The sequence below is a fragment of the Syngnathus scovelli genome, chromosome 7 (genome assembly GCF_024217435.2).
Source record: "Syngnathus scovelli strain Florida chromosome 7, RoL_Ssco_1.2, whole genome shotgun sequence".
Taxonomy (NCBI): Eukaryota; Metazoa; Chordata; class Actinopteri; order Syngnathiformes; family Syngnathidae; genus Syngnathus; species Syngnathus scovelli.
This window is the reverse complement of record NC_090853.1, coordinates 19,919,667-19,942,703: the sequence shown is the minus strand read 5'-3', so window position 1 is coordinate 19,942,703 and position 23,037 is coordinate 19,919,667. Positions and strand designations below refer to the sequence as shown.

The following is a 23,037-nucleotide window of genomic DNA, read 5'->3' as shown; positions in this document are numbered from 1 at the left end:
GGCCTCCCGGATGTGCCGGGCGGGTGCGCGGGCTCGCCGGCCGCTGGAAGTCGAATGAGGCGCCGCGACCACCTCCGCGGTGCTTATAAACAGCCGATCCGCTCGGCGGGGGCTATTTTCGGCCACTTGGCTCGTGCGCACGGCCTCCCGGATGTGCCGGGCGGGTGCGCGAGCTCGCCGGCCGCTGGAAGTCGAATGAGGTGCCGCGACCACCTCCGCAGTGCTTATAAACAGCCGATCCGCTCGGCGGGGGCTATTTTCGGCCACTTGGCTCGTGCGCACGGCCTCCCGGATGTGCCGGGCGGGTGCGCGAGCTCGCCGGCCGCTGGAAGTCGAATGAGGCGCCGCGACCACCTCCGCGGTGCTTATAAACAGCCGATCCGCTCGGCGGGGGCTATTTTCGGCCACTTGGCTCGTGCGCACGGCCTCCCGGATGTGCCGGGCGGGTGCGCGAGCTCGCCGGCCGCTGGAAGTCGAATGAGGCGCCGCGACCACCTCCGCGGTGCTTATAAACAGCCGATCCGCTCGGCGGGGGCTATTTTCGGCCACTTGGCTCGTGCGCACGGCCTCCCGGATGTGCCGGGCGGGTGCGCGATCTCGCCGGCCGCTGGAAGTCGAATGAGGCGCCGCGACCACCTCCGCGGTGCTTATAAACAGCCGATCCGCTCGGCGGGGGCTATTTTCGGCCACTTGGCTCGTGCGCACGGCCTCCCGGATGTGCCGGGCGGGTGCGCGAGCTCGCCGGCCGCTGGAAGTCGAATGAGGCGCCGCGACCACCTCCGCGGTGCTTATAAACTGCCGATCCGCTCGGCGGGGGCTATTTTCGGCCACTTGGCTCGTGCGCACGGCCTCCCGGATGTGCCGGGCGGGTGCGCGAGCTCGCCGGCCGCTGGAAGTCGAATGAGGCGCCGCGACCACCTCCGCGGTGCTTATAAACAGCCGATCCGCTCGGCGGGGGCTATTTTCGGCCACTTGGCTCGTGCGCACGGCCTCCCGGATGTGCCGGGCGGGTGCGCGAGCTCGCCGGCCGCTTGAAGTCGAATGAGGCGCCGCGACCACCTCCGCGGTGCTTATAAACAGCCGATCCGCTCGGCGGGGGCTATTTTCGGCCACTTGGCTCGTGCGCACGGCCTCCCGGATGTGCCGGGCGGGTGCGCGATCTCGCCGGCCGCTGGAAGTCGAATGAGGCGCCGCGACCACCTCCGCGGTGCTTATAAACAGCCGATCCGCTCGGCGGGGGCTATTTTCGGCCACTTGGCTCGTGCGCACGGCCTCCCGGAGTTGCCGGGCTGGTGCGCGAGCTCGCCGGCCGCTGGAAGTCGAATGAGGCGCCGCGACCACCTCCGCGGTGCTTACAAACAGCCGATCCGCTCGGTGGGGGCTATTTTCGGCCACTTGGCTCGTGCGCACGGCCTCCCGGAGTTGCCGGGCTGGTGCGCGAGCTCGCCGGCCGCTGGAAGTCGAATGAGGCGCCGCGACCACCTCCGCGGTGCTTACAAACAGCCGATCCGCTCGGCGGGGGCTATTTTCGTCCACTTGGCTCGTGCGCACGGCCTCCCGGATGTGCCGGGCGGGTGCGCGAGCTCGCCGGCCGCTGGAAGTCGAATGAGGCGCCGCGACCACCTCCGCGGTGCTTATAAACAGCCGATCCGCTCGGCGGGGGCTATTTTCGGCCACTTGGCTCGTGCGCACGGCCTCCCGGATGTGCCGGGCGGGTGCGCGAGCTCGCCGGCCGCTGGAAGTCGAATGAGGCGCCGCGACCACCTCCGCGGTGCTTATAAACTGCCGATCCGCTCGGCGGGGGCTATTTTCGGCCACTTGGCTCGTGCGCACGGCCTCCCGGATGTGCCGGGCGCGTGCGCGAGCTCGCCGGCCGCTTGAAGTCGAATGAGGCGCCGCGACCACCTCCGCGGTGCTTATAAACAGCCGATCCGCTCGGCGGGGGCTATTTTCGGCTACTTGGCTCGTGCGCACGGCCTCCCGGATGTGCCGGGCGGGTGCGCGAGCTCGCCGGCCGCTGGAAGTCGAATGAGGCGCCGCGACCACCTCCGCGGTGCTTATAAACAGCCGATCCGCTCGGCGGGGGCTATTTTCGGCCACTTGGCTCGTGCGCACGGCCTCCCGGATGTGCCGGGCGGGTGCGCAGGCTCGCCGGCCGCTGGAAGTCGAATGAGGCGCCGCGACCACCTCCGCGGTGCTTATAAACAGCCGATCCGCTCGGCGGGGGCTATTTTCGGCCACTTGGCTCGTGCGCACGGCCTCCCGGATGTGCCGGGCGGGTGCGCGAGCTCGCCGGCCGCTGGAAGTCGAATGAGGCGCCGCGACCACCTCCGCGGTGCTTATAAACAGCCGATCCGCTCGGCGGGGGCTATTTTCGGCCACTTGGCTCGTGCGCACGGCCTCCCGGATGTGCCGGGCGGGTGCGCGGGCTCGCCGGCCGCTGGAAGTCGAATGAGGCGCCGCGACCACCTCCGCGGTGCTTATAAACAGCCGATCCGCTCGGCGGGGGCTATTTTCGGCCACTTGGCTCGTGCGCACGGCCTCCCGGATGTGCCGGGCGGGTGCGCGGGCTCGCCGGCCGCTGGAAGTCGAATGAGGCGCCGCGACCACCTCCGCGGTGCTTATAAACAGCCGATCCGCTCGGCGGGGGCTATTTTCGGCCACTTGGCTAGTGCGCACGGCCTCCCGGATGTGCCGGGCGGGTGCGCGAGCTCGCCGGCCGCTGGAAGTCGAATGAGGCGCCGCGACCACCTCCGCGGTGCTTATAAACAGCCGATCCGCTCGGCGGGGGCTATTTTCGGCCACTTGGCTCGTGCGCACGGCCTCCCGGATGTGCCGGGCGGGTGCGCGAGCTCGCTGGCCGCTGGAAGTCGAATGAGGCGCCGCGACCACCTCCGCGGTGCTTATAAACAGCCGATCCGCTCGGCGGGGGCTATTTTCGGCCACTTGGCTCGTGCGCACGGCCTCCCGGATGTGCCGGGCGGGTGCGCGAGCTCGCCGGCCGCTGGAAGTCGAATGAGGCGCCGCGACCACCTCCGCGGTGCTTATAAACAGCCGATCCGCTCGGCGGGGGCTATTTTCGGCCACTTGGCTCGTGCGCACGGCCTCCCGGATGTGCCGGGCGGGTGCGCGAGCTCGCCGGCCGCTGGAAGTCGAATGAGGCGCCGCGACCACCTCCGCGGTGCTTATAAACAGCCGATCCGCTCGGCGGGGGCTATTTTCGGCCACTTGGCTCGTGCGCACGGCCTCCCGGAGTTGCCGGGCGGGTACGCGAGCTCGCCGGCCGCTGGAAGTCGAATGAGGCGCCGCGACCACCTCCGCGGTGCTTACAAACAGCCGATCCGCTCGGCGGGGGCTATTTTCGTCCACTTGGCTCGTGCGCACGGCCTCCCGGATGTGCCGGGCGGGTGCGCGAGCTCGCCGGCCGCTGGAAGTCGAATGAGGCGCCGCGACCACCTCCGCGGTGCTTACAAACAGCCGATCCGCTCGGCGGGGGCTATTTTCGGCCACTTGGCTCGTGCGCACAGCCTCCCGGATGTGCCGGGCGGGTGCGCGAGCTCGCCGGCCGCTGGAAGTCGAATGAGGCGCCGCGGCCACCTCCGCGGTGCTTATAAACAGCCGATACGCTCGGCGGGGGCTATTTTCGGCCACTTGGCTCGTGCGCACGGCCTCCCGGATGTGCCGGGCGGGTGCGCGGGCTCGCCGGCCGCTGGAAGTCGAATGAGGCGCCGCGACCACCTCCGCGGTGCTTATAAACAGCCGATCCGCTCGGCGGGGGCTATTTTCGGCCACTTGGCTCGTGCGCACGGCCTCCCGGATGTGCCGGGCGGGTGCGCGAGCTCGCCGCCCGCTGGAAGTCGAATGAGGCGCCGCGACCACCTCCGCGGTGCTTATAAACAGCCGATCCGCTCGGCGGGGGCTATTTTCAGCCACTTGGCTCGTGCGCACGGCCTCCCGGATGTGCCGGGCGGGTGCGCGGGCTCGCCGGCCGCTGGAAGTCGAATGAGGCGCCGCGACCACCTCCGCGGTGCTTATAAACAGCCGATCCGCTCGGCGGGGGCTATTTTCGGCCACTTGGCTCGTGCGCACGGCCTCCCGGATGTGCCGGGCGGGTGCGCGAGCTCGCCGGCCGCTGGAAGTCGAATGAGGCGCCGCGACCACCTCCGCGGTGCTTATAAACAGCCGATCCGCTCGGCGGGGGCTATTTTCGGCCACTTGGCTCGTGCGCACGGCCTCCCGGATGTGCCGGGCGGGTGCGCGAGCTCGCCGGCCGCTGGAAGTCAAATGAGGCGCCGCGACCACCTCCGCGGTGCTTATAAACAGCCGATCCGCTCGGCGGGGGCTATTTTCGGCCACTTGGCTCGTGCGCACGGCCTCCCGGATGTGCCGGGCGGGTGCGCGAGCTCGCCGGCCGCTGGAAGTCGAATGAGGCGCCGCGACCACCTCCGCGGTGCTTCTAAACAGCCGATCCGCTCGGCGGGGGCTATTTTCAGCCACTTGGCTCGTGCGCACGGCCTCCCGGATGTGCCGGGCGGGTGCGCGAGCTCGCCGGCCGCTGGAAGTCGAATGAGGCGCCCGACCACCTCCGCGGTGCTTATAAACAGCCGATCCGCTCGGCGGGGGCTATTTTCGGCCACTTGGCTCGTGCGCACGGCCTCCCGGATGTGCCGGGCGGGTGCGCGGGCTCGCCGGCCGCTGGAAGTCGAATGAGGCGCCGCGACCACCTCCGCGGTGCTTATAAACAGCCGATCCGCTCGGCGGGGGCTATTTTCGGCCACTTGGCTCGTGCGCACGGCCTCCCGGATGTGCCGGGCGGGTGCGCGGGCTCGCCGGCCGCTGGAAGTCGAATGAGGCGCCGCGACCACCTCCGCGGTGCTTATAAACAGCCGATCCGCTCGGCGGGGGCTATTTTCGGCCACTTGGCTAGTGCGCACGGCCTCCCGGATGTGCCGGGCGGGTGCGCGAGCTCGCCGGCCGCTGGAAGTCGAATGAGGCGCCGCGACCACCTCCGCGGTGCTTATAAACAGCCGATCCGCTCGGCGGGGGCTATTTTCGGCCACTTGGCTCGTGCGCACGGCCTCCCGGATGTGCCGGGCGGGTGCGCGAGCTCGCTGGCCGCTGGAAGTCGAATGAGGCGCCGCGACCACCTCCGCGGTGCTTATAAACAGCCGATCCGCTCGGCGGGGGCTATTTTCGGCCACTTGGCTCGTGCGCACGGCCTCCCGGATGTGCCGGGCGGGTGCGCGAGCTCGCCGGCCGCTGGAAGTCGAATGAGGCGCCGCGACCACCTCCGCGGTGCTTATAAACAGCCGATCCGCTCGGCGGGGGCTATTTTCGGCCACTTGGCTCGTGCGCACGGCCTCCCGGATGTGCCGGGCGGGTGCGCGAGCTCGCCGGCCGCTGGAAGTCGAATGAGGCGCCGCGACCACCTCCGCGGTGCTTATAAACAGCCGATCCGCTCGGCGGGGGCTATTTTCGGCCACTTGGCTCGTGCGCACGGCCTCCCGGAGTTGCCGGGCGGGTACGCGAGCTCGCCGGCCGCTGGAAGTCGAATGAGGCGCCGCGACCACCTCCGCGGTGCTTACAAACAGCCGATCCGCTCGGCGGGGGCTATTTTCGTCCACTTGGCTCGTGCGCACGGCCTCCCGGATGTGCCGGGCGGGTGCGCGAGCTCGCCGGCCGCTGGAAGTCGAATGAGGCGCCGCGACCACCTCCGCGGTGCTTACAAACAGCCGATCCGCTCGGCGGGGGCTATTTTCGGCCACTTGGCTCGTGCGCACAGCCTCCCGGATGTGCCGGGCGGGTGCGCGAGCTCGCCGGCCGCTGGAAGTCGAATGAGGCGCCGCGGCCACCTCCGCGGTGCTTATAAACAGCCGATACGCTCGGCGGGGGCTATTTTCGGCCACTTGGCTCGTGCGCACGGCCTCCCGGATGTGCCGGGCGGGTGCGCGGGCTCGCCGGCCGCTGGAAGTCGAATGAGGCGCCGCGACCACCTCCGCGGTGCTTATAAACAGCCGATCCGCTCGGCGGGGGCTATTTTCGGCCACTTGGCTCGTGCGCACGGCCTCCCGGATGTGCCGGGCGGGTGCGCGAGCTCGCCGCCCGCTGGAAGTCGAATGAGGCGCCGCGACCACCTCCGCGGTGCTTATAAACAGCCGATCCGCTCGGCGGGGGCTATTTTCAGCCACTTGGCTCGTGCGCACGGCCTCCCGGATGTGCCGGGCGGGTGCGCGGGCTCGCCGGCCGCTGGAAGTCGAATGAGGCGCCGCGACCACCTCCGCGGTGCTTATAAACAGCCGATCCGCTCGGCGGGGGCTATTTTCGGCCACTTGGCTCGTGCGCACGGCCTCCCGGATGTGCCGGGCGGGTGCGCGAGCTCGCCGGCCGCTGGAAGTCGAATGAGGCGCCGCGACCACCTCCGCGGTGCTTATAAACAGCCGATCCGCTCGGCGGGGGCTATTTTCGGCCACTTGGCTCGTGCGCACGGCCTCCCGGATGTGCCGGGCGGGTGCGCGAGCTCGCCGGCCGCTGGAAGTCAAATGAGGCGCCGCGACCACCTCCGCGGTGCTTATAAACAGCCGATCCGCTCGGCGGGGGCTATTTTCGGCCACTTGGCTCGTGCGCACGGCCTCCCGGATGTGCCGGGCGGGTGCGCGAGCTCGCCGGCCGCTGGAAGTCGAATGAGGCGCCGCGACCACCTCCGCGGTGCTTCTAAACAGCCGATCCGCTCGGCGGGGGCTATTTTCAGCCACTTGGCTCGTGCGCACGGCCTCCCGGATGTGCCGGGCGGGTGCGCGAGCTCGCCGGCCGCTGGAAGTCGAATGAGGCGCCCGACCACCTCCGCGGTGCTTATAAACAGCCGATCCGCTCGGCGGGGGCTATTTTCGGCCACTTGGCTCGTGCGCACGGCCTCCCGGATGTGCCGGGCGGGTGCGCGAGCTTGCCGGCCGCTGGAAGTCGAATGAGGCGCCGCGACCACCTCCGCGGTGCTTATAAACAGCCGATCCGCTCGGCGGGGGCTATTTTCGGCCACTTGGCTCGTGCGCACGGCCTCCCGGATGTGCCGGGCGGGTGCGCGAGCTCGCCGGCCGCTGGAAGTCGAATGAGGCGCCCGACCACCTCCGCGGTGCTTATAAACAGCCGATCCGCTCGGCGGGGGCTATTTTCGGCCACTTGTCTCGTGCGCACGGCCTCCCGGATGTGCCGGGCGGGTGCGCGAGCTCGCCGGCCGCTGGAAGTCGAATGAGGCGCCGCGACCACCTCCGCGGTGCTTATAAACAGCCGATCCGCTCGGCGGGGGCTATTTTCGGCCACTTGGCTCGTGCGCACGGCCTCCCGGATGTGCCGGGCGGGTGCGCGAGCTCGCCGGCCGCTGGAAGTCCAATGAGGCGCCGCGATCTCCTCCGCGGTGCTTATAAAGTGCCGATCCGCTCGGCTTGGAGCTATTTCCGGCCTCCCGTTGGTGCCGGGCGGCGTGCGCGAGCTCGCCAGCCGCGATCTCCTCCGCGGTGCTTATAAACAGCAGCATGCGCACGGCCTACCAGAATTTGAAGACATTTCGTCAATAAATTTCGCATATTGAATTTTGAAGTCTAATATAATGCAACAATTGAGCTCGACTTATACAAAGGATATATCATAAAATCGTAAATTTCCGTCGAATTTTAGGGGGTCGACTTATACACCGAGTCGACCTGTACACCGGAAAATACGGTAAATACGATTAAATAAAATGATACGACTGGCATAAAAACAAATATAAAACACATAAAAATAAAAGTCACCATTACGTTGAATTATTGGGAGCACCGAGCTTGTTTCTCAGAAACGAGCCGGTCCCATCCAGGCGTAATCGGAGACAATGAAACCCGAAGTGGTTAAGGTTTGTCTTTTAATGCAGGATGCTTGGTCTCCATGTGCCGAAGCAGTTTTGAAGGCTTCATTGGCTCGCTCGCTAGTTTCAGGGGCGATTGTGTCTATAAAATGCAAAATGTTGGGTCACCTCACGGCTTACGGCCATGCTACCCTGAGAACCTCCGATCTCGGAAGCTAAGCAGGGTCGGGCCTGGTTAGTACTTGGATGGGAGACCGCCTGGGAATAACAGGTGCTGTAAGCTTTTTCTTTTTCTTATGTGCACTTCAATCGTTTAAGAAGCTATTTTTTACAACACCCATCACGAATGGCATCTGGAAACAGCAAGCCTAATTTAAACTCCGACATTAAAACTATAACACGAGTTTGAAAGCTATATTATGTGGTGACATCCACAGCATTGTAGTTAAATTTTTTACCGCTAGAGAGCAGACTATGTACAGTGAGCATGGCTCCCTGTGAACTCAAAGCAGCAGGCTTGACTTGTAAAAGAACCCAACACAACACTTCCATGAAGTGTTTTTAAACTTTTCAAGGCATTTATTTTGATTCAGCAAAATGCAGGTCGCAACGGCAAATTCGTGCTACCGCATAAAAAGCTGTCAATAACTTTTCATGATAGCCATGTTTCCAGAAAACACCAAAAGCCTTGGAAGAAAGCCTGTTTCGGCCCTGGTTGTCCATCCATCCATCCATCTTCTTCCGCTTATCCGGGGTCGGGTCGCGGGGGCAACAGCTTCAGGAGGGACTCCCAGACTTCCCTCTCCCCAGCCACTTCATCCAGCTCATCCCGGGGGATCCCAAGGCGTTCCCAGGCCAGCTGAGAGACATAGTCTCTCCAGCGCGTCCTGGGTCGTCCCTGGGGTCTCCTACCGGTGGGACATGCCCGGAACACCTCCCCAGGGAGGCGTCCAGGAGGCATCCTGATAAGATGCCCGAGCCACCTCATCTGGCTCCTCTCAACGTGGAGGAGTAGCGACTCTACTCCGAGTCTCTCCCGGATGACCGAGCTTCTCACCCTATCTCTAAGGGAGAGCCCGGACATCCTGCGGAGAAAACTCATTTCGGCCGCTTGTATCCGAGATCTCGTTCTTTCGGTCACGACCCATAGCTCGTGACCATAGGTGAGGGTAGGAGCATAAATCGACCGGTAAATTGAGAGCTTTGCCTTTTGGCTCAGCTCTCTCTTCACCACAACGGACCGGTACAGGGTCCGCATTACTGCCGACGCTGCACCGATCCGCCTGTCGATCTCACGCTCCATCCTCCCCTCACTCGTGAACAAGACTCCAAGATACTTGAACTCCTCCACTTGGGGCAGGATCTCATCCCCGATCCGGAGAGGGCATTCCACCCTTTTCCGATCGAGGACCATGGACTCGGATTTGGAGGTGCTGACCCTCATCCCGACCGCTTCACACTCGGCTGCGAACCGTTCCAGCGAGAGCTGGAGATCACGGCCTGAAGAAGCCAACAGCACCACGTCATCTGCAAAAAGCAGAGACGCGATGCTGAGGTCCCCAAACCGGACCCCCTCAACGCCTCGGCTGCGCCTAGAAATTCTGTCCATAAAAATTATGAACAGAATCGGTGACAAAGGGCAGCCTTGGCGGAGTCCAACCCTCACTGGGAACGAATCCGACTTACTGCCGGAAATGCGGACCAGACTCTGGCATCGGTGATACAGGGACCGAACCGCCCTTATCAGTTGGCTCGGCACCCCGTACTCCCGAAGCACCCTCCACAGAACCTCCCGAGGGACACGGTCGAACGCCTTCTCCAAGTCCACAAAACACATGTGGACTGGTTGGGCAAACTCCCATGCACCCTCGAGGATCCTGCCGAGGGTGTAGAGCTGGTCCACTGTTCCACGGCCAGGACGAAAGCCACACTGCTCCTCCTGAATCCGAGGTTCGACCTCCCGACGGACCCTCCTCTCCAGCACCCCTGAATAGACCTTACCAGGGAGGCTGAGGAGTGTGATTCCCCTGTAATTGGAACACACCCTCCGGTCCCCCTTCTTAAAGAGGGGAACCACCACCCCAGTCTGCCAATCCAGAGGCACTGTCCCCGATATCCACGCAACGTTGTAGAGGCGTGTCAGCCATGACAGCCCCACAACATCCAGAGCCTTTAAGAACTCTGGGCGGATCTCATCCACCCCCGGGGCCTTGCCACCGAGGAGTTTTTTTAACTACCTCAGTGACTTCGACCCCAGAGATTGGAGAATCCGCCTCAGAGTCTCTAGGCCCTGCTTCCTCAATGGAAGGCGTGTAGGTGGAATTGAGGAGGTCTTCGAAGTATTCTCCCCACCGACTCACGACGTCCCGAGTCGAGGTCAGCAGCACGCCATCCCCACTGTAAACAGTGTTGACGTTGCACTGCTTCCCCCTCCTGAGACGCCGGATGGTGGACCAGAATTTCCTCGAAGCCGTCCGAAAGTCATTCTCCATGGCCTCACCGAACTCCTCCCACGCCCGGGTTTTTGCCTCAGCAACCGCCGAAGCCGCGTTCCGCTTGGCCATCCGGTACCTGTCAGCTGCCTCCGGAGTCCCGCAGGCCAAAACGGCCCGATAGGACTCCTTCTTCAGCTTGACGGCATCCCTTACCGCCGGTGTCCACCAGCGGGTTCGGGGGTTGCCGCCACGACAGGCACCAACGACCTTACGGCCACAGCTCCGGTCGGCCGCCTCAACAATGGAGGCGCGGAACATGGTCCACTCGGACTCAATGTCCCCCGCCTCCCCCGGGACGTGGGAAAAGCTCTGCCGGAGGTGGGAGTTGAAGCTCTTCCTGACAGGAGATTCTGCCAGACGTTCCCAGCAGACCCTCACAGAGCGTTTGGGTCTGCCAGGTCGGACCGGCATCTTCCCCCACCATCGGAGCCAACCCACCACCAGGTGGTGATCAGTTGACAGCTCCGCCCCTCTCTTCACCCGAGTGTCCAAAACATGCGGCCGCAAATCCGATGACACGACTACAAAGTCGATCATCGAACTGCGGCCTAGGGTGTCCTGGTGCCAAGTGCACACATGGACACCCTTATGTTTGAACATGGTGTTCATTATTGAAAATCCGTGTCGAGCACAGAAGTCCAACAATAGAACACCGCTCGGGTTCAGATCAGGGGGGCCGTTCCTCCCAATCACGCCCTTCCAGGTCTCACTGTCATTGCCCACGTGAGCATTGAAGTCACCCAGTAGAACGATAGAGTCCCCAGAAGGAGCGCTCTCCAGCACTTCCTCCAGGGACCCCAAGAAGGGTGGGTACTCTGAGCTGCTGTTTGGTGCATAGACACAAACAACAGTCAGGACCCGTCCCCCCACCCGAAGGCGGAGGGAGGCTACCCTCTCGTTCACCGGGGTGAACCCCAATGTGCAGGCGCCCAGCCGGGGGGCAATAAGTATACCCACACCTGCTCGACGCCTCTCACCGTGGGCAACTCCAGAGTGGAAGAGAGTCCAACCCCTCTCGAGAGGGCTTGTACCGGAACCCAAACTGTGTGTGGAGGCTAGTCCGACTATATCTAGTCGGAATCTTTCTGCCTCGCACACCAGCTCGGGCTCCTTTCCAGCCAGAGAGGTGACATTCCATGTCCCAAGAGCCAGCTTCTGCAGCCGGGGATCAGACCGCCAAGGTCCCCGCCTTTGGCTGCCGCCCAGCTAACATTGCACCCGACCCCTTCGGCCCCTCCCACAGGTGGTGAGCCCATGGGAAGGGGGACCCACGTTTCCATTTCGGGCTATGCCCGGCCGGGCCCCATGGGCGAAGGCCCGGCCACCAGACGCTCGCCTTCGAGCCCCGCCTCCAGGCCTGGCTCCAGAGGGAGGCCCCGGTGACCCGCGTCCGGGCGAGGGAAAACTAAGTCCATTTATATTACTCATCATAAGAGGCTTGTGAGCCGTGCTTTGTCTGGCCCCTCACCTAGGACCCGTTTGCCATGGGTGACCCTACCAGGGGCATGAAGCCCCCGACAGCATGGCTCCTAGGATCATAGGGGCACGCAAACCCCTCCACCACGATAAGGTGACGACTCGCGGAGGGGGGCCCTGGTTGTAAAAAAAAAAAGAAAAACAAAAGGGAAGGGTGACCGTCCGGGAATACCAGGTGCTGAAAGCCTTTTTTTTTTTTTTTTTTCCCACGTCAATTGTGAAAGGAAACTTTTACCACAGCCATCAAGTCCCGCCGCTGCTTGGCATGGTTTCAGGGGCGATTGTGTCTATAAAATGAAAAATTCTGAGCGGTCTCACGGCTTACGGCAATACTACCCTGAGAGCGCCCGCTCTCGTCCGATCTCGGAGGCTAAGCAGGGTCGGGCCTGGTTAGTACTTGGATGGGAGACCGCCTGGGAATACCAGTTACCGTAAGCTTTTTTTTTTTTTTTTTTTTTCTTATGTGCACTTCAATCGTTTAAGCCAAGAACTTTTTACAGCACCCATCACGAATGGCATTCGGAAACTGCAAGCCTAGTTTGAACTCCGACACTGAAACTACAACACGAGTTTAAAACCTACATTGTGTGGCGACAGCCATAGCATTGCAGTTCACGTTTTTACCGCTAGAGGACAGACTATGTACAGTGAATAAAGAGCATGGCTCCCTGTGAACTCAAAGCAGCAGTCTTTACTTGTAAAAGAACCCAGCACAACACATTGCGCTTCCATGTAGTGTTTTTACCTTTTTCATGACATTTATTTTGATACAGCCAAATGCAGGTTTTGTGCACTTCACTTTTCCGTTGGGCATTCGCGTAGAACCCTATTCCAGTTACGGCCAGATTCTTTTAGACTAGTGGTCCCCAAACTTTCTTGCGCCACGGACCGGCTACGCGTCAGAAATATTTTTGCGGACCTGCCTTTATATATATAAATAAACAATAAATCTATATAAATAAATACTACATTTATAATAAATATATATAAATAGGATTAAATAAAATGATACGACTGGCATAAAAACAAATATAAACCACATAAAAATAAAAGTCACCATTACGTTGAATTATTGGGAGCACCGAGCTTGTTTCTCAGAAACGAGCCGGTCCCATCCAGGCGTAATCGGAGACAATGAAACCCGAAGTGGTTAAGGTTTGTCTTTTAATGCAGGATGCTTGGTCTCCATGTGCCGAAGCAGTTTTGAAGGCTTCATTGGCTTGCTCGCTAGTTTCAGGGGCGATTGTGTCTATAAAATGCAAAATGTTGGGTCACCTCACGGCTTACGGCCATACTACCCTGAGAACGCCTGATCTCGTCTTATCTCGGAAGCTAAGCAGGGTCGGGCCTGGTTAGTACTTGGATGGGAGACTGCCTGGGAATACGAGGTGCTGTAAGCTTTTTCTTTTTCTTATGTGCACTTCAAGCTCTTTTTTTTTTTTTTTTTTCTTATGTGCACTTCAATCGTTTAAGCCAAGACCTTTTTACAACACCCATCACGAATGGCATTCGGAAACTGCAAGCCTAGTTTGAACTCCGACACTGAAACTACAACACGAGTTCAAAACCTCTATGTACAGTGAATAAAGAGCATGGCTCCCTGTGAACTCAAAGCAGCAGTCTTTACTTGTAAAAGAACCCAGCACAACACATTGCGCTTCCATGTAGTGTTTTTACCTTTTTCATGACATTTATTTTGATACAGCCAAATGCAGGTTTTGTGCACTTCACTTTTCCGTTGGGCATTCGCGTAGAACCCTATTCCAGTTACGGCCAGATTCTTTTAGACTAGTGGTCCCCAACCTTTCTTGCGCCACGGACCGGCTACGCGTCAGAAATATTTTTGCGGACCTGCCTTTATATATATAAATAAACAATAAATCTATATAAATAAATACTACATTTATAATAAGTATATATACCGTATTTGCCGGTGTATTGGTCGACCTTTTTCGATCCAAAATCGACCGAAAAAAATCGACCTCGACTTATACACCGAGTCATAAAATTTAACTTCGTATTCATCGCTTCAAATGTGATGGTAACCAAGGCCGTTTCTCATGCATCTCATTGTGCGTTGCACTTAGAAAATTTGAACCGGGCGGCGTGCGCGAGTGCGCGGCCCGCTGGAAGTCGAATGAGGCGCCGCGACCACCTCCGCGGTGCTTATAAACAGCCGATCCGCTCGGCGGGGGCTATTTTCGGCCACTTGGCTCGTGCGCACGGCCTCCCGGATGTGCCGGGCGGGTGCGCGATCTCGCCGGCCGCTGGAAGTCGAATGAGGCGCCGCGACCACCTCCGCGGTGCTTATAAACAGCCGATCCGCTCGGCGGGGGCTATTTTCGGCCACTTGGCTCGTGCGCACGGCCTCCCGGATGTGCCGGGCGGGTGCGCGAGCTCGCCGGCCGCTGGAAGTCGAATGAGGCGCCGCGACCACCTCCGCGGTGCTTATAAACAGCCGATCCGCTCGGCGGGGGCTATTTTCGGCCACTTGGCTCGTGCGCACGGCCTCCCGGATGTGCCGGGCGGGTGCGCGAGCTCGCCGGCCGCTGGAAGTCGAATGAGGCGCCGCGACCACCTCCGCGGTGCTTATAAACAGCCGATCCGCTCGGCGGGGGCTATTTTCGGCCACTTGGCTCGTGCGCACGGCCTCCCGGATGTGCCGGGCGGGTGCGCGATCTCGCCGGCCGCTGGAAGTCGAATGAGGCGCCGCGACCACCTCCGCGGTGCTTATAAACAGCCGATCCGCTCGGCGGGGGCTATTTTCGGCCACTTGGCTCGTGCGCACGGCCTCCCGGATGTGCCGGGCGGGTGCGCGAGCTCGCCGGCCGCTGGAAGTCGAATGAGGCGCCGCGACCACCTCCGCGGTGCTTATAAACAGCCGATCCGCTCGGCGGGGGCTATTTTCGGCCACTTGGCTCGTGCGCACGGCCTCCCGGATGTGCCGGGCGGGTGCGCGAGCTCGCCGGCCGCTTGAAGTCGAATGAGGCGCCGCGACCACCTCCGCGGTGCTTATAAACAGCCGATCCGCTCGGCGGGGGCTATTTTCGGCCACTTGGGTCGTGCGCACGGCCTCCCGGATGTGCCGGGCGGGTGCGCGAGCTCGCCGGCCGCTGGAAGTCGAATGAGGCGCCGCGACCACCTCCGCGGTGCTTATAAACAGCCGATCCGCTCGGCGGGGGCTATTTTCGGCCACTTGGCTCGTGCGCACGGCCTCCCGGAGTTGCCGGGCGGGTGCGCGAGCTCGCCGGCCGCTGGAAGTCGAATGAGGCGCCGCGACCACCTCCGCGGTGCTTACAAACAGCCGATCCGCTCGGCGGGGGCTATTTTCGTCCACTTGGCTCGTGCGCACGGACTCCCGGATGTGCCGGGCGGGTGCGCGAGCTCGCCGGCCGCTGGAAATCGAATGAGGCGCCGCGACCACCTCCGCGGTGCTTATAAACAGCCGATCCGCTCGGCGGGGGCTATTTTCGGCCACTTGGCTCGTGCGCACGGCCTCCCGGATGTGCCGGGCGGGTGCGCGAGCTCGCCGGCCGCTGGAAGTCGAATGAGGCGCCGCGACCACCTCCGCGGTGCTTATAAACAGCCGATCCGCTCGGCGGGGGCTATTTTCGGCCACTTGGCTCGTGCGCACGGCCTCCCGGATGTGCCGGGCGGGTGCGCGAGCTCGCCGGCCGCTTGAAGTCGAATGAGGCGCCGCGACCACCTCCGCGGTGCTTATAAACAGCCGATCCGCTCGGCGGGGGCTATTTTCGGCCACTTGGCTCGTGCGCACGGCCTCCCGGATGTGCCGGGCGGGTGCGCGAGCTCGCCGGCCGCTGGAAGTCGAATGAGGCGCCGCGACCACCTCCGCGGTGCTTATAAACAGCCGATCCGCTCGGCGGGGGCTATTTTCGTCCACTTGGCTCGTGCGCACGGCCTCCCGGAGTTGCCGGGCGGGTGCGCGAGCTCGCCGGCCGCTGGAAGTCGAATGAGGCGCCGCGACCACCTCCGCGGTGCTTACAAACAGCCGATCCGCTCGGTGGGGGCTATTTTCGTCCACTTGGCTCGTGCGCACGGCCTCCCGGATGTGCCGGGCGGGTGCGCGAGCTCGCCGGCCGCTGGAAATCGAATGAGGCGCCGCGACCACCTCCGCGGTGCTTATAAACAGCCAATCCGCTCGGCGGGGGCTATTTTCGGCCACTTGGCTCGTGCGCACGGCCTCCCGGATGTGCCGGGCGGGTGCGCGAGCTCGCCGGCCGCTGGAAGTCGAATGAGGCGCCGCGACCACCTCCGCGGTGCTTATAAACAGCCGATCCGCTCGGCGGGGGCTATTTTCGGCCACTTGGCTCGTGCGCACGGCCTCCCGGATGTGCCGGGCGGGTGCGCGGGCTCGCCGGCCGCTGGAAGTCGAATGAGGCGCCGCGACCACCTCCGCGGTGCTTATAAACAGCCGATCCGCTCGGCGGGGGCTATTTTCGGCCACTTGGCTCGTGCGCACGGCCTCCCGGATGTGCCGGGCGGGTGCGCAAGCTCGCCGGCCGCTGGAAGTCGAATGAGGCGCCGCGACCACCTCCGCGGTGCTTATAAACAGCCGATCCGCTCGGCGGGGGCTATTTTCGGCCACTTGGCTCGTGCGCACGGCCTCCCGGATGTGCCGGGCGGGTGCGCGAGCTCGCCGGCCGCTGGAAGTCGAATGAGGCGCCGCGACCACCTCCGCGGTGCTTATAAACAGCCGATCCGCTCGGCGGGGGCTATTTTCGGCCACTTGGCTCGTGCGCACGGCCGCCCGGATGTGCCGGGCGGGTGCGCGGGCTCGCCGGCCGCTGGAAGTCGAATGAGGCGCCGCGACCACCTCCGCGGTGCTTATAAACAGCCGATCCGCTCGGCGGGGGCTATTTTCGGCCACTTGGCTCGTGCGCACGGCCTCCCGGATGTGCCGGGCGGGTGCGCGAGCTCGCCGGCCGCTGGAAGTCGAATGAGGTGCCGCGACCACCTCCGCAGTGCTTATAAACAGCCGATCCGCTCGGCGGGGGCTATTTTCGGCCACTTGGCTCGTGCGCACGGCCTCCCGGATGTGCCGGGCGGGTGCGCGAGCTCGCCGGCCGCTGGAAGTCGAATGAGGCGCCGCGACCACCTCCGCGGTGCTTATAAACAGCCGATCCGCTCGGCGGGGGCTATTTTCGGCCACTTGGCTCGTGCGCACGGCCTCCCGGATGTGCCGGGCGGGTGCGCGAGCTCGCCGGCCGCTGGAAGTCGAATGAGGCGCCGCGACCACCTCCGCGGTGCTTATAAACAGCCGATCCGCTCGGCGGGGGCTATTTTCGGCCACTTGGCTCGTGCGCACGGCCTCCCGGATGTGCCGGGCGGGTGCGCGATCTCGCCGGCCGCTGGAAGTCGAATGAGGCGCCGCGACCACCTCCGCGGTGCTTATAAACAGCCGATCCGCTCGGCGGGGGCTATTTTCGGCCACTTGGCTCGTGCGCACGGCCTCTCGGATGTGCCGGGCGGGTGCGCGAGCTCGCCGGCCGCTGGAAGTCGAATGAGGCGCCGCGACCACCTCCGCGGTGCTTATAAACTGCCGATCCGCTCGGCGGGGGCTATTTTCGGCCACTTGGCTCGTGCGCACGGCCTCCCGGATGTGCCGGGCGGGTGCGCGAGCTCGCCGGCCGCTGGAAGTCGAATGAGGCGCCGCGACCACCTCCGCGGTGCTTATAAACAGCCGATCCGCTCGGCGGGGGCTATTTTCGGCCACTTGGCTCGTGCGCACGGCCTCCCGGATGTGCCGGGCGGGTGCGCGAGCTCGCCGGCCGCTTGAAGTCGAATGAGGCGCCGCGACCACCTCCGCGGTGCTTATAAACAGCCGATCCGCTCGGCGGGGGCTATTTTCGGCCACTTGGCTCGTGCGCACGGCCTCCCGGATGTGCCGGGCGGGTGCGCGATCTCGCCGGCCGCTGGAAGTCGAATGAGGCGCCGCGACCACCTCCGCGGTGCTTATAAACAGCCGATCCGCTCGGCGGGGGCTATTTTCGGCCACTTGGCTCGTGCGCACGGCCTCCCGGAGTTGCCGGGCTGGTGCGCGAGCTCGCCGGCCGCTGGAAGTCGAATGAGGCGCCGCGACCACCTCCGCGGTGCTTACAAACAGCCGATCCGCTCGGTGGGGGCTATTTTCGGCCACTTGGCTCGTGCGCACGGCCTCCCGGAGTTGCCGGGCTGGTGCGCGAGCTCGCCGGCCGCTGGAAGTCGAATGAGGCGCCGCGACCACCTCCGCGGTGCTTACAAACAGCCGATCCGCTCGGCGGGGGCTATTTTCGTCCACTTGGCTCGTGCGCACGGCCTCCCGGATGTGCCGGGCGGGTGCGCGAGCTCGCCAGCCGCTGGAAGTCGAATGAGGCGCCGCGACCACCTCCGCGGTGCTTATAAACAGCCGATCCGCTCGGCGGGGGCTATTTTCGGCCACTTGGCTCGTGCGCACGGCCTCCCGGATGTGCCGGGCGGGTGCGCGAGCTCGCCGGCCGCTGGAAGTCGAATGAGGCGCCGCGACCACCTCCGCGGTGCTTATAAACTGCCGATCCGCTCGGCGGGGGCTATTTTCGGCCACTTGGCTCGTGCGCACGGCCTCCCGGATGTGCCGGGCGCGTGCGCGAGCTCGCCGGCCGCTTGAAGTCGAATGAGGCGCCGCGACCACCTCCGCGGTGCTTATAAACAGCCGATCCGCTCGGCGGGGGCTATTTTCGGCCACTTGGCTCGTGCGCACGGCCTCCCGGATGTGCCGGGCGGGTGCGCGAGCTCGCCGGCCGCTGGAAGTCGAATGAGGCGCCGCGACCACCTCCGCGGTGCTTATAAACAGCCGATCCGCTCGGCGGGGGCTATTTTCGGCCACTTGGCTCGTGCGCACGGCCTCCCGGATGTGCCGGGCGGGTGCGCAGGCTCGCCGGCCGCTGGAAGTCGAATGAGGCGCCGCGACCACCTCCGCGGTGCTTATAAACAGCCGATCCGCTCGGCGGGGGCTATTTTCGGCCACTTGGCTCGTGCGCACGGCCTCCCGGATGTGCCGGGCGGGTGCGCGAGCTCGCCGGCCGCTGGAAGTCGAATGAGGCGCCGCGACCACCTCCGCGGTGCTTATAAACAGCCGATCCGCTCGGCGGGGGCTATTTTCGGCCACTTGGCTCGTGCGCACGGCCTCCCGGATGTGCCGGGCGGGTGCGCGGGCTCGCCGGCCGCTGGAAGTCGAATGAGGCGCCGCGACCACCTCCGCGGTGCTTATAAACAGCCGATCCGCTCGGCGGGGGCTATTTTCGGCCACTTGGCTAGTGCGCACGGCCTCCCGGATGTGCCGGGCGGGTGCGCGAGCTCGCCGGCCGCTGGAAGTCGAATGAGGCGCCGCGACCACCTCCGCGGTGCTTATAAACAGCCGATCCGCTCGGCGGGGGCTATTTTCGGCCACTTGGCTCGTGCGCACGGCCTCCCGGATGTGCCGGGCGGGTGCGCGAGCTCGCTGGCCGCTGGAAGTCGAATGAGGCGCCGCGACCACCTCCGCGGTGCTTATAAACAGCCGATCCGCTCGGCGGGGGCTATTTTCGGCCACTTGGCTCGTGCGCACGGCCTCCCGGATGTGCCGGGCGGGTGCGCGAGCTCGCCGGCCGCTGGAAGTCGAATGAGGCGCCGCGACCACCTCCGCGGTGCTTATAAACAGCCGATCCGCTCGGCGGGGGCTATTTTCGGCCACTTGGCTCGTGCGCACGGCCTCCCGGATGTGCCGGGCGGGTGCGCGAGCTCGCCGGCCGCTGGAAGTCGAATGAGGCGCCGCGACCACCTCCGCGGTGCTTATAAACAGCCGATCCGCTCGGCGGGGGCTATTTTCGGCCACTTGGCTCGTGCGCACGGCCTCCCGGAGTTGCCGGGCGGGTACGCGAGCTCGCCGGCCGCTGGAAGTCGAATGAGGCGCCGCGACCACCTCCGCGGTGCTTACAAACAGCCGATCCGCTCGGCGGGGGCTATTTTCGTCCACTTGGCTCGTGCGCACGGCCTCCCGGATGTGCCGGGCGGGTGCGCGAGCTCGCCGGCCGCTGGAAGTCGAATGAGGCGCCGCGACCACCTCCGCGGTGCTTACAAACAGCCGATCCGCTCGGCGGGGGCTATTTTCGGCCACTTGGCTCGTGCGCACAGCCTCCCGGATGTGCCGGGCGGGTGCGCGAGCTCGCCGGCCGCTGGAAGTCGAATGAGGCGCCGCGGCCACCTCCGCGGTGCTTATAAACAGCCGATACGCTCGGCGGGGGCTATTTTCGGCCACTTGGCTCGTGCGCACGGCCTCCCGGATGTGCCGGGCGGGTGCGCGGGCTCGCCGGCCGCTGGAAGTCGAATGAGGCGCCGCGACCACCTCCGCGGTGCTTATAAACAGCCGATCCGCTCGGCGGGGGCTATTTTCGGCCACTTGGCTCGTGCGCACGGCCTCCCGGATGTGCCGGGCGGGTGCGCGAGCTCGCCGCCCGCTGGAAGTCGAATGAGGCGCCGCGACCACCTCCGCGGTGCTTATAAACAGCCGATCCGCTCGGCGGGGGCTATTTTCAGCCACTTGGCTCGTGCGCACGGCCTCCCGGATGTGCCGGGCGGGTGCGCGGGCTCGCCGGCCGCTGGAAGTCGAATGAGGCGCCGCGACCACCTCCGCGGTGCTTATAAACAGCCGATCCGCTCGGCGGGGGCTATTTTCGGCCACTTGGCTCGTGCGCACGGCCTCCCGGATGTGCCGGGCGGGTGCGCGAGCTCGCCGGCCGCTGGAAGTCGAATGAGGCGCCGCGACCACCTCCGCCGTGCTTATAAACAGCCGATCCGCTCGGCGGGGGCTATTTTCGGCCACTTGGCTCGTGCGCACGGCCTCCCGGATGTGCCGGGCGGGTGCGCGAGCTCGCCGGCCGCTGGAAGTCAAATGAGGCGCCGCGACCACCTCCGCGGTGCTTATAAACAGCCGATCCGCTCGGCGGGGGCTATTTTCGGCCACTTGGCTCGTGCGCACGGCCTCCCGGATGTGCCGGGCGGGTGCGCGAGCTCGCCGGCCGCTGGAAGTCGAATGAGGCGCCGCGACCACCTCCGCGGTGCTTCTAAACAGCCGATCCGCTCGGCGGGGGCTATTTTCGGCCACTTGGCTCGTGCGCACGGCCTCCCGGATGTGCCGGGCGGGTGCGCGAGCTCGCCGGCCGCTGGAAGTCGAATGAGGCGCCCGACCACCTCCGCGGTGCTTATAAACAGCCGATCCGCTCGGCGGGGGCTATTTTCGGCCACTTGGCTCGTGCGCACGGCCTCCCGGATGTGCCGGGCGGGTGCGCGAGCTTGCCGGCCGCTGGAAGTCGAATGAGGCGCCGCGACCACCTCCGCGGTGCTTATAAACAGCCCATCCGCTCGGCGGGGGCTATTTTCGGCCACTTGGCTCGTGCGCACGGCCTCCCGGATGTGCCGGGCGGGTGCGCGAGCTCGCCGGCCGCTGGAAGTCGAATGAGGCGCCCGACCACCTCCGCGGTGCTTATAAACAGCCGATCCGCTCGGCGGGGGCTATTTTCGGCCACTTGTCTCGTGCGCACGGCCTCCCGGATGTGCCGGGCGGGTGCGCGAGCTCGCCGGCCGCTGGAAGTCGAATGAGGCGCCGCGACCACCTCCGCGGTGCTTATAAACAGCCGATCCGCTCGGCGGGGGCTATTTTCGGCCACTTGGCTCGTGCGCACGGCCTCCCGGATGTGCCGGGCGGGTGCGCGAGCTCGCCGGCCGCTGGAAGTCCAATGAGGCGCCGCGATCTCCTCCGCGGTGCTTATAAAGTGCCGATCCGCTCGGCTTGGAGCTATTTCCGGCCTCCCGTTGGTGCCGGGCGGCGTGCGCGAGCTCGCCAGCCGCGATCTCCTCCGCGGTGCTTATAAACAGCAGCATGCGCACGGCCTACCAGAATTTGAAGACATTTCGTCAATAAATTTCGCATATTGAATTTTGAAGTCTAATATAATGCAACAATTGAGCTCGACTTATACAAAGGATATATCATAAAATCGTAAATTTCCGTCGAATTTTAGGGGGTCGACTTATACACCGAGTCGACCTGTACACCGGAAAATACGGTAAATACGATTAAATAAAATGATACGACTGGCATAAAAACAAATATAAAACACATAAAAATAAAAGTCACCATTACGTTGAATTATTGGGAGCACCGAGCTTGTTTCTCAGAAACGAGCCGGTCCCATCCAGGCGTAATCGGAGACAATGAAACCCGAAGTGGTTAAGGTTTGTCTTTTAATGCAGGATGCTTGGTCTCCATATCCCGAAGCAGTTTTGAAGGCTTCATTGGCTCGCTCGCTAGTTTCAGGGGCGATTGTGTCTATAAAATGCAAAATGTTGGGTCACCTCACGGCTTACGGCCATACTACCCTGAGAACCTCCGATCTCGGAAGCTAAGCAGGGTCGGGCCTGGTTAGTACTTGGATGGGAGACCGCCTGGGAATAACAGGTGCTGTAAGCTTTTTCTTTTTCTTATGTGCACTTCAATCGTTTAAGAAGCTATTTTTTACAACACCCATCACGAATGGCATCTGGAAACAGCAAGCCTAATTTAAACTCCGACATTAAAACTATAACACGAGTTTGAAAGCTATATTATGTGGTGACATCCACAGCATTGTAGTTAAATTTTTTACCGCTAGAGAGCAGACTATGTACAGTGAGCATGGCTCCCTGTGAACTCAAAGCAGCAGGCTTGACTTGTAAAAGAACCCAACACAACACTTCCATGAAGTGTTTTTAAACTTTTCAAGGCATTTATTTTGATTCAGCAAAATGCAGGTCGCAACGGCAAATTCGTGCTACCGCATAAAAAGCTGTCAATAACTTTTCATGATAGCCATGTTTCCAGAAAACACCAAAAGCCTTGGAAGAAAGCCTGTTTCGGCCCTGGTTGTCCATCCATCCATCCATCTTCTTCCGCTTATCCGGGGTCGGGTCGCGGGGGCAACAGCTTCAGGAGGGACTCCCAGACTTCCCTCTCCCCAGCCACTTCATCCAGCTCATCCCGGGGGATCCCAAGGCGTTCCCAGGCCAGCTGAGAGACATAGTCTCTCCAGCGCGTCCTGGGTCGTCCCTGGGGTCTCCTACCGGTGGGACATGCCCGGAACACCTCCCCAGGGAGGCGTCCAGGAGGCATCCTGATAAGATGCCCGAGCCACCTCATCTGGCTCCTCTCAACGTGGAGGAGTAGCGACTCTACTCCGAGTC

At 63.4% G+C, this 23,037-nt stretch overlaps 4 pseudogenes; all 4 read left to right on the top strand.

Moving 5' to 3' along the window:
• The first annotated feature begins 8,008 nt into the window (after positions 1-8,008).
• On the top strand, positions 8,009-8,117 carry LOC125972977 (5S ribosomal RNA; annotated as a pseudogene).
• Positions 8,118-12,124: 4,007 nt separating this feature from the next.
• On the top strand, positions 12,125-12,243 carry LOC125972955 (5S ribosomal RNA; annotated as a pseudogene).
• Positions 12,244-13,086: 843 nt separating this feature from the next.
• LOC125972951 (5S ribosomal RNA) lies at positions 13,087-13,205 on the top strand (annotated as a pseudogene).
• Positions 13,206-22,179: 8,974 nt separating this feature from the next.
• Positions 22,180-22,288, top strand: LOC125972967 (5S ribosomal RNA; annotated as a pseudogene).
• Positions 22,289-23,037: the final 749 nt, after the last annotated feature.